Genomic DNA, 17,334 nt, shown 5'->3' on the forward strand with positions numbered 1-17,334 from the left:
GTTTTATGTATAATGTCCAAGATTTTTAGTTGTGCTTTGTGGGAGGAATAGGGAAAAGTGCATCTACTCCATCTTACCAGAAGCAGAGAGCCCTTGTTGACTTGTAGGAGTTCTTTATATATTCTGAATACTAATCCTTAGTGAAGGAGTAGTGTTACACCTACTGAAAATATCATTTCTCACTTTGTGGCTTGTGTTTTGTTTTGTTTTATATTTTCTTTATTGTGTTTTTGATGAGCATAATTTTGATGAGTTGTTAATTTTAATGTCGTGCTTATCAATCTTTTATTTCTTTAGAGGGGGGTTAATACTTTTTGCTTCTTGTTTAAGAAATAACTTCTTACTGCATTTTAGAAAGATATTCTCCCATATTTTCTTCTAAAAATTTTAATGTTTTTGCTTCTCATGTTTAAGTCCTTAATTTACCTGAAATTGATTTTGGTGTATGTTATGGGGTAGGAATCCAATTTAATATTTTTAAAACAGCTTCATTAAAATATAATTGACATACAATAAACTGAACACATTTAACATGTACAATTTGATAAGTTTTAACATATGTATGTATACACTCATGAAACCATCACCACAATAAAGAAAATGAACATATCCATTACCCCCAAAGTTTCCTCATGCCACTTGGTAATCCTTTCTTCCTGCCCCTCCCCATCCTCTCTCTATCCTCGGGATATCACTGATAGGCTTTCTCTTACTATAAGTTAGTGTGGATTTTCTAGAATTTTATGTAAATGTAATCATACAGTATGTACTATTTTTGCTTGGTTTCTTATACTGTTTTTTTTTCTCACTCAGCATAATTATTTTGGGATTTATTCATGTTGTAGCATGTATCAATAATAGTTCATTATTTTTTATTGATAAGTACTGTCCCATTGTATGGCTATAACACTATCCATTCACTTATTGATGGATTTTTGAGTTGTTTCTAACTTGGGACTATTACAAATGAAACTGCTGTGAACATTCGTGTACAAATCTTTGTATGGACATACACTTTTATTTCTCTTGGTTATAAATGCCTTGGAGTGGAATGGTTATATCATATAATAGCTATATGATTAACTTTGTAAGACCCTGCCAAACTGTTTTCCAAGGAACTGCAATACTGTTTTCCATTTCTACCAGCAGTGTATGAAAGTCCCATTTGCTTCACATCCCCAACAACACTTGGCATGGTCAGCCTTTTTCGTTTTAACTATTCTAAGAAGTGTGTAGTGGCATCTCTTTGTGATTTTAATTTGTGTTTACCAGTGATTAATGATACTAAGTATCTTTTCCTGTGCTCATGAGCATAATTTTTACTTTTAAACCAGTATTTTATGTTGTTATTAAATTGATGCAAAGTTGAGAATGTGTTTCAGTTTCTTTTTGTCTTTCTTGAAGTTAGTACAATCGTCAGAGGGTGGTATCCACAGGTTCCACGCCTGCGGAGTCAACCAATCACGAATTGAAAATATTAGGGTGGGGGGGTGGGGAGAGAAGAAAGTTCCAAAAAGCAAAACTTGAATTTGCCACATGCGAAACACTATGCTGGATGCACACAAATGAAGTGATGTGTAGGCATCCCCTGCTGTAGCCTCCCACCATTTCACAGATCCTCAGTCTCTCTCAAGCACACGTTGTTTGAGCATTGTTCACCTCACATCTTGTCATTATTCCCTAGACAATACAGTATTGTATAACAACTATTTACATAGCATTTACATTGTATTAGGTATTATAAGTAAGCTAGAGATGATTTAAAGCATACGAGGATGTGTGCAGGTTATATGCAAACACTACACCATTTTATATAAAAGACTTGAGCATCCTCAGATTTTGGTATTCGTAGGGGGTCCTGAAAACCAGTCCCCCAAGGATACCAAGGGATGTCTGTATTTGCTTGAAATTTGTATTTACTTAATTTGGCTGTTTGTGGGCCTGTTGCTAATTTTTCCCAAACCTGAACCAGTGGAAATATAATTTTCCATAAGATCAGTCACATCAGGTGATTTATTAGTTCCCATTTCTCTCATTTGGAGGCCCTCATTCTTTCAGTCAGGACTATGTGCTCATCGAGCCTGCAGCTGTCATGCCATGACAGGATTTATTGTCTTACTCATTGGGTCTCATGTCTTTTTCTTTCTTTCTTTCTTTCATTATTTTGGTGGAGTATATCCTCCAGTAGTTTCATCTTGTTAAATAGTGACACAGTGGTGGAGGGCATTGTGATGCCAACTCAGTATACCTGACTCTTTAGTAACACTGTTCCAATCTGGACTGGTTGCCCTTTATACCTGATAACAGTCATTTTCCTGGGATATTTCATCTTTAACTTGGAGAGTCCCTTATCTTCTATCCTGTTACATCTCTTATTTTCTGGATCCCATGTCATTTTCTTTCTTAGTTTGCTTCCTCATTTTAGTGGAGAACATCCTTCAGTAACTTCCTCAGAAAAGGTGAGTGGGAAGTAAAACTTTTGACATCTTTCATGTCTGAAAATGTCATTATTTTACTTGGACATTTAATTGATAATTTGGCTGGGTGTAGAATTCTAGATTATATATTCCTTCAGCATTTTGCATGTATTGCTTCATTGTCTTCTTGCTCCCAGTACTGTTGAGAAGTTTAAAACTTTTGTGGTCTTCTCTTTGTCCCCAGTGTTCTAAAGGACCTATTATGCTGGGTACTCAATGGATTCTTTCAGTTTGGAAACTTATGTCCTTCAGTTCTGGGAAATCTTCTTGAATTATTTTGAAGATGACGTTCTCCTCTCCTTTTTCTCTGTTCTTTCTTTCTGAAATTCCTATCACTTGGATATTGAACTGTCCTCTAATTTTCTTATCTTTACTGTTCTATTTTTAGTTTCTGTATTTTTGCTCTTCTTTCTGTGATGTTAACTTAATTTTATATTCCAGCTTTTTTATTGACTTTTTGATTCTGCTATTATGCTCTTGATTTCCAACAGCTCTTTTTTAAATAAACTTTTAAATTTTAGAATAAATTTTGGATTTACAGAAAAGTGGTATAGTACAGAGAGTTCCCATATACTCTACACCCAGTTTCCTCTATTATTAACATCTTACAATAGAGTGGTACATTTGTTGCAATTAATGAACCAATATTCATAACATTATTATTAACTAAAGTCCATACTCTATTCAGATTTCCTTAGTTTTTACCTAAATGGCCATTTTCTGTTTCAGGATCCCGTGCAGGATATCCACCACGTTACATTTAGTCATCATGTCTCCATTGGCTCCTCTTGGCTGTGACAGTTTCTCAGCCTTTCCTTGTTTTTTATGATCTTGACAGTTTTGAGGAGTACTGGTCAGGTACTTTGTAGAATGTCCCTAAATTTTTATTTGTCTGTTGTTTTTCTCATGGCTAGACTGGCGTTATGGATTTTTGAAAGGAAGACTACGAAGGTGAAGTGCCATTCTCATCACATATCAAGGATTCATGCAATCAACTTGACTTATCACTGTTGTTGTTAATCTTATATATATATACACATACATACTTTATTTTGTTGTTGTTGTTGAGGCTCCCTGGTGGCACAGTGCTTAAAGTGATTGACTACTAATCGAAAGGTCGAGGGTTGGAAACCACCAGTGGTTCCTCAGGAGAAAGATGTAGCAGTCTGCTGTCGTAGAGATTTACAGCCTTGGAAACCCTATGGGGTCACTATGAGTCAAAATCGACCCAGTGGCAGTGGGTTTGGTTTTGATTTTGTTGTTGTTGAGAATATACGCAGCAGAATCTACATCAATAATTTCTACATGTACAGTTCAGTGACATTGACTACTTTCTTCAAGTTGTGCAACCATTCTCACCCTCCTTTTCTGAGTTGTTCCTCCTCCATTAACATAAACTCACTGTCCTTTAAGTTTCCTATCTGATCCTTCGAGTTGCTGTTGTCAGTTTGATCCCATATAGATAGTTCTTAAGAGAGCACAATGCTCAAAGCAGACATTCTTTACTAGTTAAGCTAAAGTATTGTTTGGTTTTAAGAAGACTTAAGGGGTATTTTTCGTTTAAGGTTTAAAGATTAGCTCAGGGTAATTGTTTCAGGGGATCATCCAGCCCTCATGGCTCTAGAAAGACTGGATTCCATTAGAATATGAAATTCTGTTCTGCTTTTCCCCCCTTTTGTTCAGAATTCTTCTATAGAATCTTTGATCAAAATGTTCAGTAATGATAGCTAGGCACCATCCAGTTCTTCTGATCTCATGGCAAAGGAGGCAGTTTGTCACAGAGGCAATTAGCCACACATTCCATTTCCTCCTCCTATTCCTGACTGTCCTTCTTCCTCTGTTGCTCCAGGTGAATAGAGACCAATTGTTGAGCCTTGGATGGCTGCTTGCAAGCTTTTAAGACCCCAGGCACTACACAACAAAATTGGAGGTAGAACAGAGCACTAAACACATTATCAGGCCAGTTAACTGAGATGTCCTATGAAACCATGACCCTATACCTCCCAGCCAAGGAACCAAATCTCGTGAGGTGTTTGGCTGTACATAAGAAGCCTCACAGTAACTACTTTTGTTGTTGTTGTTGTTGTAAATATATTTTATCACCACACAACCTTTGCCAATTCAACTTCTGAAAGTATGCCACTTATTACAGCAATTACATTAATTGACTATGCAACCTTACCCTTAATCAATGCTATTTTTCCATGTTAATGTTAATCTTGATCACCTGGTTGAGATACTGTGTGTCAGGCTTCTTCCCTGCAAAATTACTCTTTCCTCTCCCTTTCCATACAAAGAGATCTTTTTTATTCTCTGATTTTAAAGAAGTGTCATGTCCCCAGTTCATGGATACATTTTTCTTTTCTTTGATGGTATTGATATTTGTCTTGTGGTGTTTTTTTTGTTTTGTTTGGTTGGTTTTTTTGCTGTTATTTGTCAAGTATATATTTTCTCATCATTTTGTTTTAATATTTTCATGTCCTTATGCTTTAGCTATATCTCCTATAAACAGTATGTAGTTGGATTTTTTATCATCTAATATGTCAATCCCTTTCTTCTAACAAATGGGTTTAGTCTGCCTTCCTATGTAGTAATTATTGATATATTTGGATTTATTTCTTTGATTTTTGAAAAAGATTTCTAATTGTCCTACTTTTCTCTAGGCTTTTATTTTTTAGTTCTCACCTTTTGTTTTGTTTGATTATCTTTGTTGTTTATATTTTCTTCTTTCATTCATTTCTTTACTAGCCTGAAATATATACACCCTACTGATATTTTTCTCATTTTTTATTGAGGTAAAATTAATAAATAGTAAAATGCACAGACCTTAAGTATGCCACTTCGTAGTTTCACTGGACACACAATTTTAGGATGCCAGTTATTTTTTTCTCAACATTTTGAAGATATTATTACACCATTTTATGGCTTCCAATATTTCCATTGAGAAGCGTGCTATCATTCTAATTGCCATTCCTTTACAGTTGAGCTGTCTTTTTTTCCCCCCCTGGATACTTTTAAAATCTTCTCTTTGTCTTTGGCGTTGTGTAGTTTCAATGTACCTAGGTATGGATTTCTTTTTATTTATCCTACTGGAAATATGTTTTGCTTCCTAGAAGTGCGGATTCATTTTTTCTTCCAATTAAGTTGTAGAAAATTCATAGACACTATCTTTTAAAATATTGACTATTCTCCATTTTCTAGTCTTCTTTTTGAAACTCATTCTGTTCTCCATATCTCTTATTGTCTTTTTTGTATTTTCCATATATTGTCTTACTCCATCGTTGTTGTTGTTGTGTGCCATTGAGTCAATTCTGACTTATAGTGACCCTTTGTGACAAAGTAGAACTGCCCCATAGAGTTTCCTAGGCTGTGATCTTTACAGGAGCAGATTGTCAGGTCTTTTCTCCCATGAAGTGGCTGATGAGTTCAAACTATCGACTTTTCAGTTAGCAGCTGAGCACTTAACCACTGTGCCTCCAGGGCTCCTTGTCTTATTGCGTTATATTCTCGGTAAAAGCTTTGGATATATGTTTCAGTTCATTAATTCTCTCTTCAGCTTTATCTAATTTGCTCTTTAGCCCATCCATCAAGTTTTTTTATTTCAACCATTTCACTTTCATATGTAGAGGTTACTTTTTTTCCCCTAAACTTCTTGTTCATTTCTCAGTCTCTTCTTGTTTTTCTTCTCTTTGTTATCATATTTTTTTTTTCTGTTCTGTACCTCTGTTTCTGAAAATTTCAGGGTGGAGGAGAGGATATCTTTGTTGTTTATTGTTTCTGCTGCCTCTCATTCATAGGATCTTGCCTTCTCGCATGATATTTGATTTAAGCCCATTGCTTGATCATAGTCAGTGAGAATCCTGAATGTAAATTGGGGAAGTTTTCATTCAGATTAGATTTGCTTCTTCTTCAGCTGACAGCCATGGGGAGCTGCTGCTCTGGAACCACTTCAGCCACTCTTGAGGATCTTGACTCAGATAGGAAATTCCAGCCCTATATTTCCTTTGCTGTTGACCTAAGGCTCTGTGTCCTGGTAGCAACGCTTCTATTGCCATTTGCCCTTAAGACAACTCGGCCCCTCCTGGCTCCTCATTAAAAAAAACCCAAACCCATTGCCATCTAGTCGCTTCCAACTCATAGAGACCCTATATGGCTCCTCATTGCTAAGGCTATATGTAGCTCATGGTTTTGTATTTAGAAGGTTAGGTCATTGAAGAAACATTTACTTCTTTTGACAGCAGCACTGTCTCAAAGAATGTTTCCTGTCCAGAACAACTTGACAGCCATAATGCCAGAAGCAGAGTTCGGAGATGAGGTTTTTAACTCCTCGATCAGGAAACCAAAATGTAATCCTAGGAGCTTAGAAAAATGTGTCCTGGTAGAACAGGGATCATCTCAGAGCAGCCTTAGGCTTGGAAATTCAAGTCTCTATTTCAGATGGTTCATAAAACCACTAGTCAGTGGTCAGTGTGTTCTCTGTATAAGATTCTGCATGAAAAATTTCTTTTAGAATTTAGTGCCCAAAAAAGCTTTGTCTGCCCAGAGGGATTGACCTGCTTCCTCTGCCTAATGGCAAGAGCTTTGTGATATATCTTATTTCCCTTTTTGCCCAAGCTGCCAGGAAGCATTAGTCAAAGCGGATGCCAAATCATATTGGCTTTTAGTCCTGTGACTGGCTTTCTCTTCTTTTTCATAGTCATGATTTCTAGTTTGTTTGTATATATTAATAGGTTTATAGCGTATTTACCTCTAAATCTCCTTTATGGGAAGAGGCAAGTTATAAGTAAATTAAGTTAAAGTTTACAAACACTTTACATTAATATTCCTTTCCCTTATATTCTTAAAATATCCAAAGGGAAAGAGTAATCGGACATATTTATGTAAATTGATCTGGCTACAACTTCTGAAGCTTCATACCCAAGGCATGAGTAAGGGAGTGCAACTTCCTGCAGAATAGGAAGGCATGTCTGCCTCTGCTCCCCTCTTTTGTGAGTAGCTGTATTCAGACTTCCAAACTGGTATCTCCACTTACCTCTTTTTGCATTCTTTATGGGCCAGGGGTAGAACGTATTGTTCTGGGGCCTCACCCTGCTGAAGAATAAGAACTAAAATCTTGACTATACTAAGACATTTTCCCAGAGAGTCAGAGTGTACTAACGTACGTTATGTTCACAACAGGTAGAAAGGGGTAGGTACTTTCATACCGTCATAGATGGAAAAGCTGAGGCAGACTTGATAAGCTCATTCAGTGAGTTCTAATCCCACCCTAGCCACGCACTGATTGATAATTATCAAATACACCCTCAAGCAAAGGACTGAAGTGCTTAAGAATATGGTCTTTGGAGCTAGATTGCCTGGCTCACACCCCTTCATCACCCATGTACTTACTTACTGTGTGACCTTCAGCAAAGTTACTTAACCTTTATATGCCTCAGTTTCCTTATCTGTAAAATAGGAAAAGTAATGGTATCTACCTCCAAGAGTTGTTATGAAGATTAAAAGGTAATTATGGGAAGGGTGTTTAGAATGTGTTGAAAGCACTCATAAATCATTATCACTATTATTGCTACAGTTATTATTGCTGTGGGGACTACAGTGGACAGAGAAGTGACCACTGGAACTTCCTAATTGTTACTTTCAGGGGACTCTTTCCATCCTTACTCAGCTTGTTCTGTGGGACACTGCTTTATTACTGCAACTTACTGCTTTCTATACCCCCATTCCCTCTCTCCTTCTCTTCCCTTCCCACTCTTCTTGACCAACTTCATCCACCCGATGGCTCCAGGCTCTCTCATGATCTGATAATTTCTAATTCCTCCTCAGCCTTTCCTCTGGGCAGTGGCCCCCTAACATCCAACTTATTGTCAGCCTCTCACCCTTCTTCCCCATCTCAGAATGGCATGTAGCATCTCTGCAGAGGGGTCAGGCTACTAGGTTTAAAATTTTCATTCATTTATTTATTCATTCATTCATTTCAGTGCACCTGCATGTACCAGAGCTTATAGCTTGTGGTTCAGGCTTGTTCCCCTGCTGAGGTTTGTGATTGGCTTCCAAGTCTGGGATGTGTCAAGCCAGACTTCCCATCAGGTGGAGGTCAGAGCAAGGACACTGGGAGTGCCTCTAGTGGCCCCAGGTTTGTGGAGACCTAGCCCTTTATTATTGGTGTCTAAGGCTCATATCCCCACCTATTGTCTGATGCCATCCACATATGGCTCCTGATTTACTGGGACCCAGAGACAAATGTGCAGGTGCAGGTGGAAATGGAGGGAAAAAGTTCTTCCTTCCTCATAGTCCAGTGTGATGACAGGGCAAGGAGGACTTCCAAAGCCTGGCTCAGGTAGAAATCACAGTGACTAACTGTATTAACTTCCTGGAGCTGCCCTAACAAAGTACCACAAACTAGGTGGCTTGGATGAACAGAAGTTTATTGTCTCACAGTTTTGCAGGCTGGGAGTCTGAAATCAGGGTATCGGCCTTGTTGATTCCTTCTGAGAGCTCTGAGGAAGAATCTGTTCTTTCTCTCAGCTTCTAGTGGTGCCTGGCAATCCTTGGTGTTCCTTGGTTTGTAGATTACTCCAATCCCTGCTACCTTCATCACATGGTTGTCTTCTCTCTGGGTGTCTCTCTGTGTCTCTTCTCTTTAAGGACATCAATCAGATGAGATTAGGGCCCATCCTACTCCACTATGACCTCATGTTAACTTAACTGATTACATCTTCAAAGACCCTATTTCCAAACAAGTTCACGTTCACCACATTCACTGGAGGTTAAGACTTCAGCATATCTTTTTAGGGGACACAATTCAATCCATAACATGAGCAGATGAGGAATTCTGAAGATTGGAGAAGGTGGAAAGGGGGACAATCTGAAAGTGTTAGGAATGTACCAGAGAGGATCTCTGTGGTTTGGAGCACCACTGTGGCATTCAAATGGAGTCCCTGGGTGGTACAAATGGTTAATGTACTCTCTGCTAACCAGGACGTTGATTGTTCAAGTCCACCCAGAGGTACCTCAGAAGAAAGACCTGATGATCTACTTCTGAAAAATCAGTCATTGAAGACCGTATGGAGCATAGTTTACCTCTGACACACATGGGGTTGCCATGAGTCAGAGCTGACTCATCAGCACCTAGTTTACAGTGGTGGTGTTGGATGCCTGTGACCCTCATCCGATGTCCCTGATGCAGAGTTCACCTCAACTTGGCTGCACTGGTCTGAGCCACTTGCCCATCTGGAGTGGTGACACATTGTCCTCCCAACACATCCCTTCCCTGATGTTGCACCAGCCCTTCCTCATGTCTCCCATGAAGAGCTATATAATATCAGGTATTGTCCAACAGAAGAACCAAACCCGTTGCCCTTGGGTCGATTCCAACTCATAGCGACCCTATAAGACAGAGTAGAACTGCCCCCACAGGGTTTCCAAGGAGTGGCTGGTGGATTCGAACTGCCAGCCTTTTTGGTTAGCAGCCGAGCTCTTAACCACTGCACCACCAGGGCTCCCAGGTATGGTCAGCCCTCCATAAATGTTTCCCAAATGAAAACCGAATGTGTCCTTTTAGACGAACGAAAGCTAATTTTACTGAAGAATGTTTTGAGATTTTCATAGCCCCCTCTTGATATAATTGGAGACACCCAGGGGTATTGCAAAACTATACCCGACCCCCACTCCTATATACTTCTCACCTCTGCCGCACTGTGGTTTCTCTAATGGTTGAATTGGAAACAGACCAGACTGCCAAAGCAAACCCTCGTGCTTCCACACGCAGGAAAGAGGAGCTTAGGCTGCACTTGCTTAAGTAGAGGCAGTTGCATTCACGCTAGCAGTGCATACCTTATGAAAGTCTGTTCTGGGATTTGTGAAAGAAACAGGCTTTATATTGGCAGTGGCTTGCGGCCCAGTGTGATTGCAGGCTTTGACCTTAGCCCATGGGATTTGCTTTTCCCTGAAGAAAACCCTGCCAAATGCTCAGTCCACGAGGCCAGGGAAAAGAGTCTGGGAGTCGGGTGGCTCTGCTCCAGAATCCTGGGATCCTTCGACTGTTGTGACTGTGGCTAAATATGTCAGAATGCCAGCTACTTCTGGTTCACCCAGGCCCAGATGGACCAACAAAAAAAGTCATTTCTTTGAACTCTTCTGTCTGGGGACCTTGAAGTGTGGTGGCTGCCACAGGGGCTGGTCCTGCCCAGAGGTGCTTTCATGCTGGTGTGAGGGCTGAGCACAGGAGTGGGTGGCTGGCCTGGAGAGCTCTGTGAGTGAGGCTGGATTTTCCGTGAGGCTAGACACCTCGGCTGTACTACAGGGTGCTAGTGGTGGTGGTTGCTAGCTGCCATCGAGTCAGCTCCAAATCATGGGCAGCTCGTGTACAACAGAACAAAACGTTGCCCAGTCCTGCACCATCTTCATGATCATTGGCATGCTTGAGTCCATTGTTATGGCCACTTTGTATTTTGAGTGCCTTTCAACCTAGGGATCTCATCTCCCAGCACTTTATCGGACAATATTTTGTTGTGATCCATAGGGTTTTTATTGGCTAATTTTTTTGGAAGTAGATATCCAGGGCTTTCTTCCATCTGTCTTAGTCTGGAAGCTCCACTGAAACCTGTTCACTATGGGTGACCTGGCTGGTATTTGAAATACCAGTTGCATAGCTTCCAGCATCGTAGCAACTTGCCAGCCACCACAGTACAACAAACTGACAGACTGTTGATGATTTTATATAATAGATGGCACTTTTGGAGAGCTTGGAGCCCTGGTGGTGCAGTGGTTAAGAGCTCGGCTGCTGACCAAAAGGCCGGCAGTTCAAATCCGCAAGCCACTCCTTGGAAACCCTATGGGGCAGTTCTCCTCTGTCCTGTAGGGTCGCTATGAGTCGGAACCGACTCAATGGCAACGGGTTTTTCTTTCTTTTTTTTTTTAATGGAGAGCTTACTATGTGCCGGGCACTGTTCTATGTACTTCACATTAATTAAATCATTCCACCCTTTTGATAAACCTTTCAGTACTATTATCGCCTCCATTTTACAGTTGAGGTAACTGAGGCACAGAGGTATTTAGTAGCTTAGACAAGGTCTCCGGATAATAAGTGTTGGAGCTGGCATTCAATTGCAGATAGCCTGGCTCTGGGAGTCTGTGCTCTTAACCTTCATGCTAAATCACCCCTCAGGAGCCTCTGTATCCTGTTGTAAGATGGGGCCACCAAGGTGAGGAGTCACTAACACTGGCCAGGGGCCAGGAGGTGACATTCGAGCTGGTGCTGAGGGTGAAGGAGCTTGCGGAGACAAGGTAAGAAGACATTCCAATTGAGGGCACACATGAGCAAAGGTGTGGAGGTGTTACAGCGCATGGCCTGCCAGGAGCAGTGAATAATCTGGCATGGCTGGTGTAGGGTATGTGTGGCGACAATGAGGCAGTGAGTGAGTATGGACTGGACGGGGGAAACTGGAAGCCAAAGGTGGCTATGGAAATGTTTTGTTAGGCTTGCACAGTGTTACAATTTTCTTTCTTTTTATTGTGGTAAAATACACACAGCCCAAAATTCACCATTTTAACCATTGTAAAGTCAACAATTTAGTGGCATTAAGTACATTCTCAACATTGTGCAACCACCACCACAATCTAGTTCCAGAACATTTCATCACCCCAGAAAGAAACCCTGTGCCCATTCGCGGTCACTCCCCATTCCTCCTTCCCATAGCCCCAGACAACCACACATCTGCTTTCTGTCTTTATGGGTTTGCCTATTCTGGACGTTTCATATAAATGAAATCATACAACATGTGGCCTTTTGTGTCTGGCTTCCTTCACTCAGCCTAATGTTTTCAAGGTTAATCCATGTTGTAACATGTATCAGAACCTTATTCCTTTTTTATGGCTGACTGATCATTAAAAAACAAAACAAACAAACCAAAAAAAAATTTGCCATTGAGTTAACTCTGACTCATGATGACCCACATGTGTCTGTGTCAGAGTAGAACTGTGCTCCATAGGGTTTTCAATGGCTGATATTTCTAAAGTAGATTGTCAGGCCTTTCTTCCAAGGCATCTCTGGGTGGATTCGAACCTCCAGCCTTTCAGTTAGCAGCTAAGCACGTAAACCATTTGCACCCCCTAGAGAATTCTGAATGATCATAATACTTTATAAGAATGACCTTAGGAGGGTCCCAGGCTCGCTGCTTTGCCATGGTCACACCCCTCTCTGTGGTCTTACTCCTGCCCTAAGTCGCACAGTGATTGACTGCCTGCATTTCATTTTCCATCCTTGGTTTAGACAGAACAATTTGGGCCAGATTGTAGCCATGCTGTAGCACATATTAGAATTTTGTTTCTCCTTATGGCTGAGTAATATTCCATTTTATGTATATACCACATTTTGTTTATCCATTCATCTGTGGATGGACAAGGATTATTTCTACCTTTTGGCTATCCTAGCGTGGGTGTGAAGTAGTCCGTCCCTTCGTGGTGCGAAAGGTTAATGTACTTGGCCACTTACTGAAAGGTGGGTGGTTTAAGTCCACCCAGAAGCGCCTTGGAAGAAATACCTGATGATCTGCTTCTGAAAAATCAGCCATTAAAATCGCTATGGAACACAGTTCTACTATAACACACATGGGGTCTCTGTGAGTCTGAATTGACTTGTCAGCGACTGGTATTTTTAGTGGGTGTGAAGTGATACCTCAGTGTGGTTTTGATTTGCATCTCCCTAATTGCTAATGTTATTGAGCATCTTTTCATGTGCTTGTTGGCCATTTGTATTTCTTCTTTTGTAAAATGTCTATTCAAGTCTTTTACCTATTTTTTTATTGGGCTGTTTGCCTTTTTGTTGTTGAGTTGTATGAGTTCTTTGTGTATTCTGGATATTAAACCCTTATTAGATAGATGGTTCCCTAATATTTTCTCCTGTTCATAGGTTGTCCCTTCACTTCCGTGTTGATTTTATTTTAAAATGGTCTCTGTAGGGAAATATGATGAAGAGGTCTTTGGAAAGCTAGACCACCGTTCACCAATTGCTCCTGTGTTTGCTGACCTCCTTGCAGAAGTTGCAGGGAGTACTCAGACATTTCTTCATTCTGAAGTCTGCCAGAGCTGGTAACATTGTGCTTCATTAACGGCTACCATGGAACTTGGGAACTCCTGCCCTGAGGCTAGGGGTTTAATTTATATCCATTAAGAGGTATGGTGCATGTGTGGGCTCAAGCCCTGTACACCATTTTGTTTAAGTAAGCAACAGTCTACTGTGCAAATCAGAGTCTGGTGATAAGAAAGTCAAAGCAGTTCAAGACTTGGATGGTAGACCTAATGTTGCATTTTGAGCAAATGTTGAACATAACTTGGCATCTGATTGGGGTAGAGATGAAGGGCAGGAAGACAATACTGAATTCTGCCTGGAAAGATCTCTAGAAAGCATCATGTTCAGGAAAGTAAAAGGAGGTTTATCTCCTGATTTAAGAGTTTTTGGGTCTTGTGAGATTTCAGGGTTGTATTCTGATTTGTGCAAGTGGCGAGAGGGTTATTCCTTTAGTATATTCATAGGGTGGTTTTTTTGGGATGTAATCTAGTAGCAAAGGAGTCCTGGTGACACAGTGGTTAAGCACTTGGCTGCTAACCAAAAGGTTTGCAGTTTGAACCCACCAGCTGCTCCACAGGAGAAAGATGTGGCAGCCTGCTTCCGTGAAGATTACAGCCCTGGAAACCCTATGGGGCCATTCTACTCTATCCTATAGGGTCAGAAGCTGAGTGCAAGTCCAAGGAGGTACAGAGGGTGAATCACAACCCTCCCTCGATGAGGAGGGTGGCCGCAAATTTGGAGATTGCCCGTGTGTTCGTTACCCTTGCTATGCCTCTGGGAAGGATGAGAATCAGAATCAGCCCAAAGGTGATTTCTGTGAGTTGGAGGTCAGACATACCTCCACTCTCCAACCTTTTCACCTTTTCTGACACTAGCCATCCTCCCCGTGGTACTCTCAACTTCTCTGCTGGATTCAATAATTTGTTGCACTGGCCACAAAGAACTCACAGACCATGCTCATGATTATGTGATTTATTAGGAAAGTGGTAATCAGGATCAGGATCAACTTGGAAGTAACAAGATACCACTCAGTAGACAGGATACAGTTTGTCAATCAGAACAGCTTTCAACCAGACAGCTCTCTGCTTCTTCTTGGCCGTGCCCGCTGCTGGGTCTTCTCTAGGCCTCTGCCCTGCTCAGACAAGTGTTACAGCTCTTTAACTCCACTAAGTGCCCAGAGGCACCTTACTCCACCAGCAAGCCTCCTACCCGAAGACACCCAGCTCTTCTCACTCTATGGATTGCTCCATGGGTCAGCAAGCCTACCACAGCCACCTCACGCCAGTCTCCTGGTTCCCACCATTCCTACTGCTGCCACTGTCTCTCGTCATCTCAAGCTGTCTCATGCCATCTCCAGTGTTACAGCTCTCTCTCTCAGGTCTAGGAGCTTCTCAGCACAGGGACCTCAGGTCCAAAGGATGTGCTGTGCTCCAGGCTCTTCTTGATGGTAGTGAGGTCCCCCTCAATCTCTGTGCAATTGTTAATTTCAAGTCATGGCCCTCCCACCAGACCACTAACTGATCGATCCCCAGTAGGCCACAGTCACTTAATTTGCATAGTAATCAACCAATTCCTGAAAGATCATTTAGTCCTAGTGGGTTTTACACACCCTATTTGCATAGTAGACTGACCAATCCCTGCAAGGTACATAAAATAGACCAATTACAGGGCAGGCAGTGGCCCAACCAGTTATTTTTGGCATAATTATAAACCCAAAGCCAGAAAGGCCATTTATAAAGAGAAACCTATTGCATTGCAGAGGGTAGTAATGTTCCTGGGTAGTGCAGATGGTTTATGCTCAGCTAATAACCTAAAGGTTGAACCCACCTAGTGGCACCACGGAAGAAAACCCTGGCGATCTGCTTCTGTAAAGATTACAGCCAAGAAAACCCTATGGAGCTCAATCCTACTCGACAAATGTGGGATCACCATGAGTTGGAATTTACTCGATGGCAACAGGTTTGGATTTTTTTGGTTTTAGATTGTCCTGCCTTATTTCAATTCGGGTTTTTCATATAAATTGAGAGGGTGACTTAACCAGATCACCCCAGGCCCTGCCAAATGACAGCAGTCTCAGTTTGTCCCCTCTCAATGAGAAGAATAATAGCTAACACCAGTGTTTAGTATGTGCCAGGTACCCCTAAGCACTATTTCATGTAATTTCCACAGTAGCCTAATGAAGTAATACTTCAATATCCTGTTTTTATAGTTTCAGGGAGGTTAAATAATCTACCCAGGGCCTCACAGCTAGAAATGTCTTTTTGTTCTTAATCCCTGTTACCAATGAGCCCAATAGCCACAATGAGCCTGTTCTGCATAGAACTGATGGGGCAGGGACATTAGATAATCTCTCAAAGTTTATGACCTGTAGCAGAGGGGATTTTAACTGTAGCCCACTCACTGGCCTAGTGATCTCCTTCCAGGGTTTTCCCTGTTCCAAGTTTGATTGAAATTGGGGTAATGTAGTTATTGTGAAGGGGAGTCCCTGGGTGGTGCAAATGCTTAACCCGCTTGACCACTCACCAAAAGGTTGGAGGTTCAAGTGCACTCAGAGGCACCTCAGAAGAAAGGCCTGTTGACAATCTCTTTCCAAAAAATCAACCAAACTGGTAGTTATTGTGAGAGTTAGAGGTCATACTGACTAGCTGAATGGAAGCTTCTCTTTCTTCAGTCATTTGTCAGTCCTTCCAGTTTTCCCAAAAAAGAAGTGCAAATAGCTGCCTGACAGGTCCCAGTACTCTCTGGAGTCCTTCCCAGGACAGACATCATGTTGGGAACCTTCTAGCCCTTACTCTGGGGACAGAACCACCTTTCATCCTACATTTCTTTAAAAGCTTCCAGAAAATAAGACTGAATCTCGCACCATGGCTCCATTCAGGTTGATCAACCGATCAATTGTAGGTTTTTATTGTGGTAAAATATATATAACAACAAAGAAGCCATTTTAATCTTTTTTTTAATTGTTGTACTTTAAGTGAAAGTTTACAAGTCAAGTTAGTCTCTCATACAAAAATTTATACATACATTGTTATGTGACCCTAATTGCTCTCCTTGTACTGTAACAGCATACTCCTCCTTTTCACTCCTGATTTCCCGTGTCCATTCAACCAGCTCCTGACCCTCTCTGCCTTCTCATCTCACCTGCGGACAGGAGCTGCCCATTTAGTCTCATGTATCTACTTGAGCTGAGAAGCACAGCCTTCACAAGTACCATTTTATATCCCATGGTCCACTCTAATCTTTGTCTGAAGAGTTGGCCTAAGGAATGGTTTTATTTTGGGCTAACAGGGAGTCCAGAGGCTGTGTTTTCCAGGGTCCCTCCAGTCTCAGTCAAATCATTAAGTCTGGTCTTTTTACTAGAATTTGAGTTCTGCATCCCACTTTTCTCCTGCTCCATCAGGGGCTCTCTGTTGTGTTCCCTGTCAGGGCGGTTATTGGTGGTAGCCGGGCACCATCTAGTTCTTCTGGTCTCAGGCTGATGAAATCTCTGGTTTCTGTGGCCCTTTCTATCTCTTGGGCTAATACTTTCCTTGTGTCTTTGGTGTTCTTCATTCTCCTATACTCCAGGTGGTTGAGACCAATTGATGCATCTTAGATGACCACTTGCTAGCTTTTAAGCCCCCAGACACCACTCACCAAAGTAGGATGCAGAACATTTTCTTAATAAACTTTGTTAGGCCAGTTGACCTAGATGTCCCCTGAAAGCATTGTCTCCAGACCCCCGCCCCTGCTACTCTGTCCCTCAAAGTGTTTGATTGTATTCAGGAAACTTCTTGGCTTTGCATTTTA

General features: G+C 41.2%; 1 protein-coding gene across 1 annotated transcript in view; it reads left to right on the forward strand.

The window, feature by feature from the left end:
- The window catches only part of COL23A1 (collagen type XXIII alpha 1 chain), a 451,370-nt gene that overhangs the window by 118,394 nt on the left and 315,642 nt on the right, over positions 1–17,334 (forward strand). The gene's annotated exons all lie outside the window — the stretch shown is intronic.

Source organism: Trichechus manatus, unplaced genomic scaffold (genome assembly GCF_000243295.1).
Source record: "Trichechus manatus latirostris isolate Lorelei unplaced genomic scaffold, TriManLat1.0 scaffold00011, whole genome shotgun sequence".
In the NCBI taxonomy this organism is placed as follows: domain Eukaryota; kingdom Metazoa; phylum Chordata; class Mammalia; order Sirenia; family Trichechidae; genus Trichechus; species Trichechus manatus.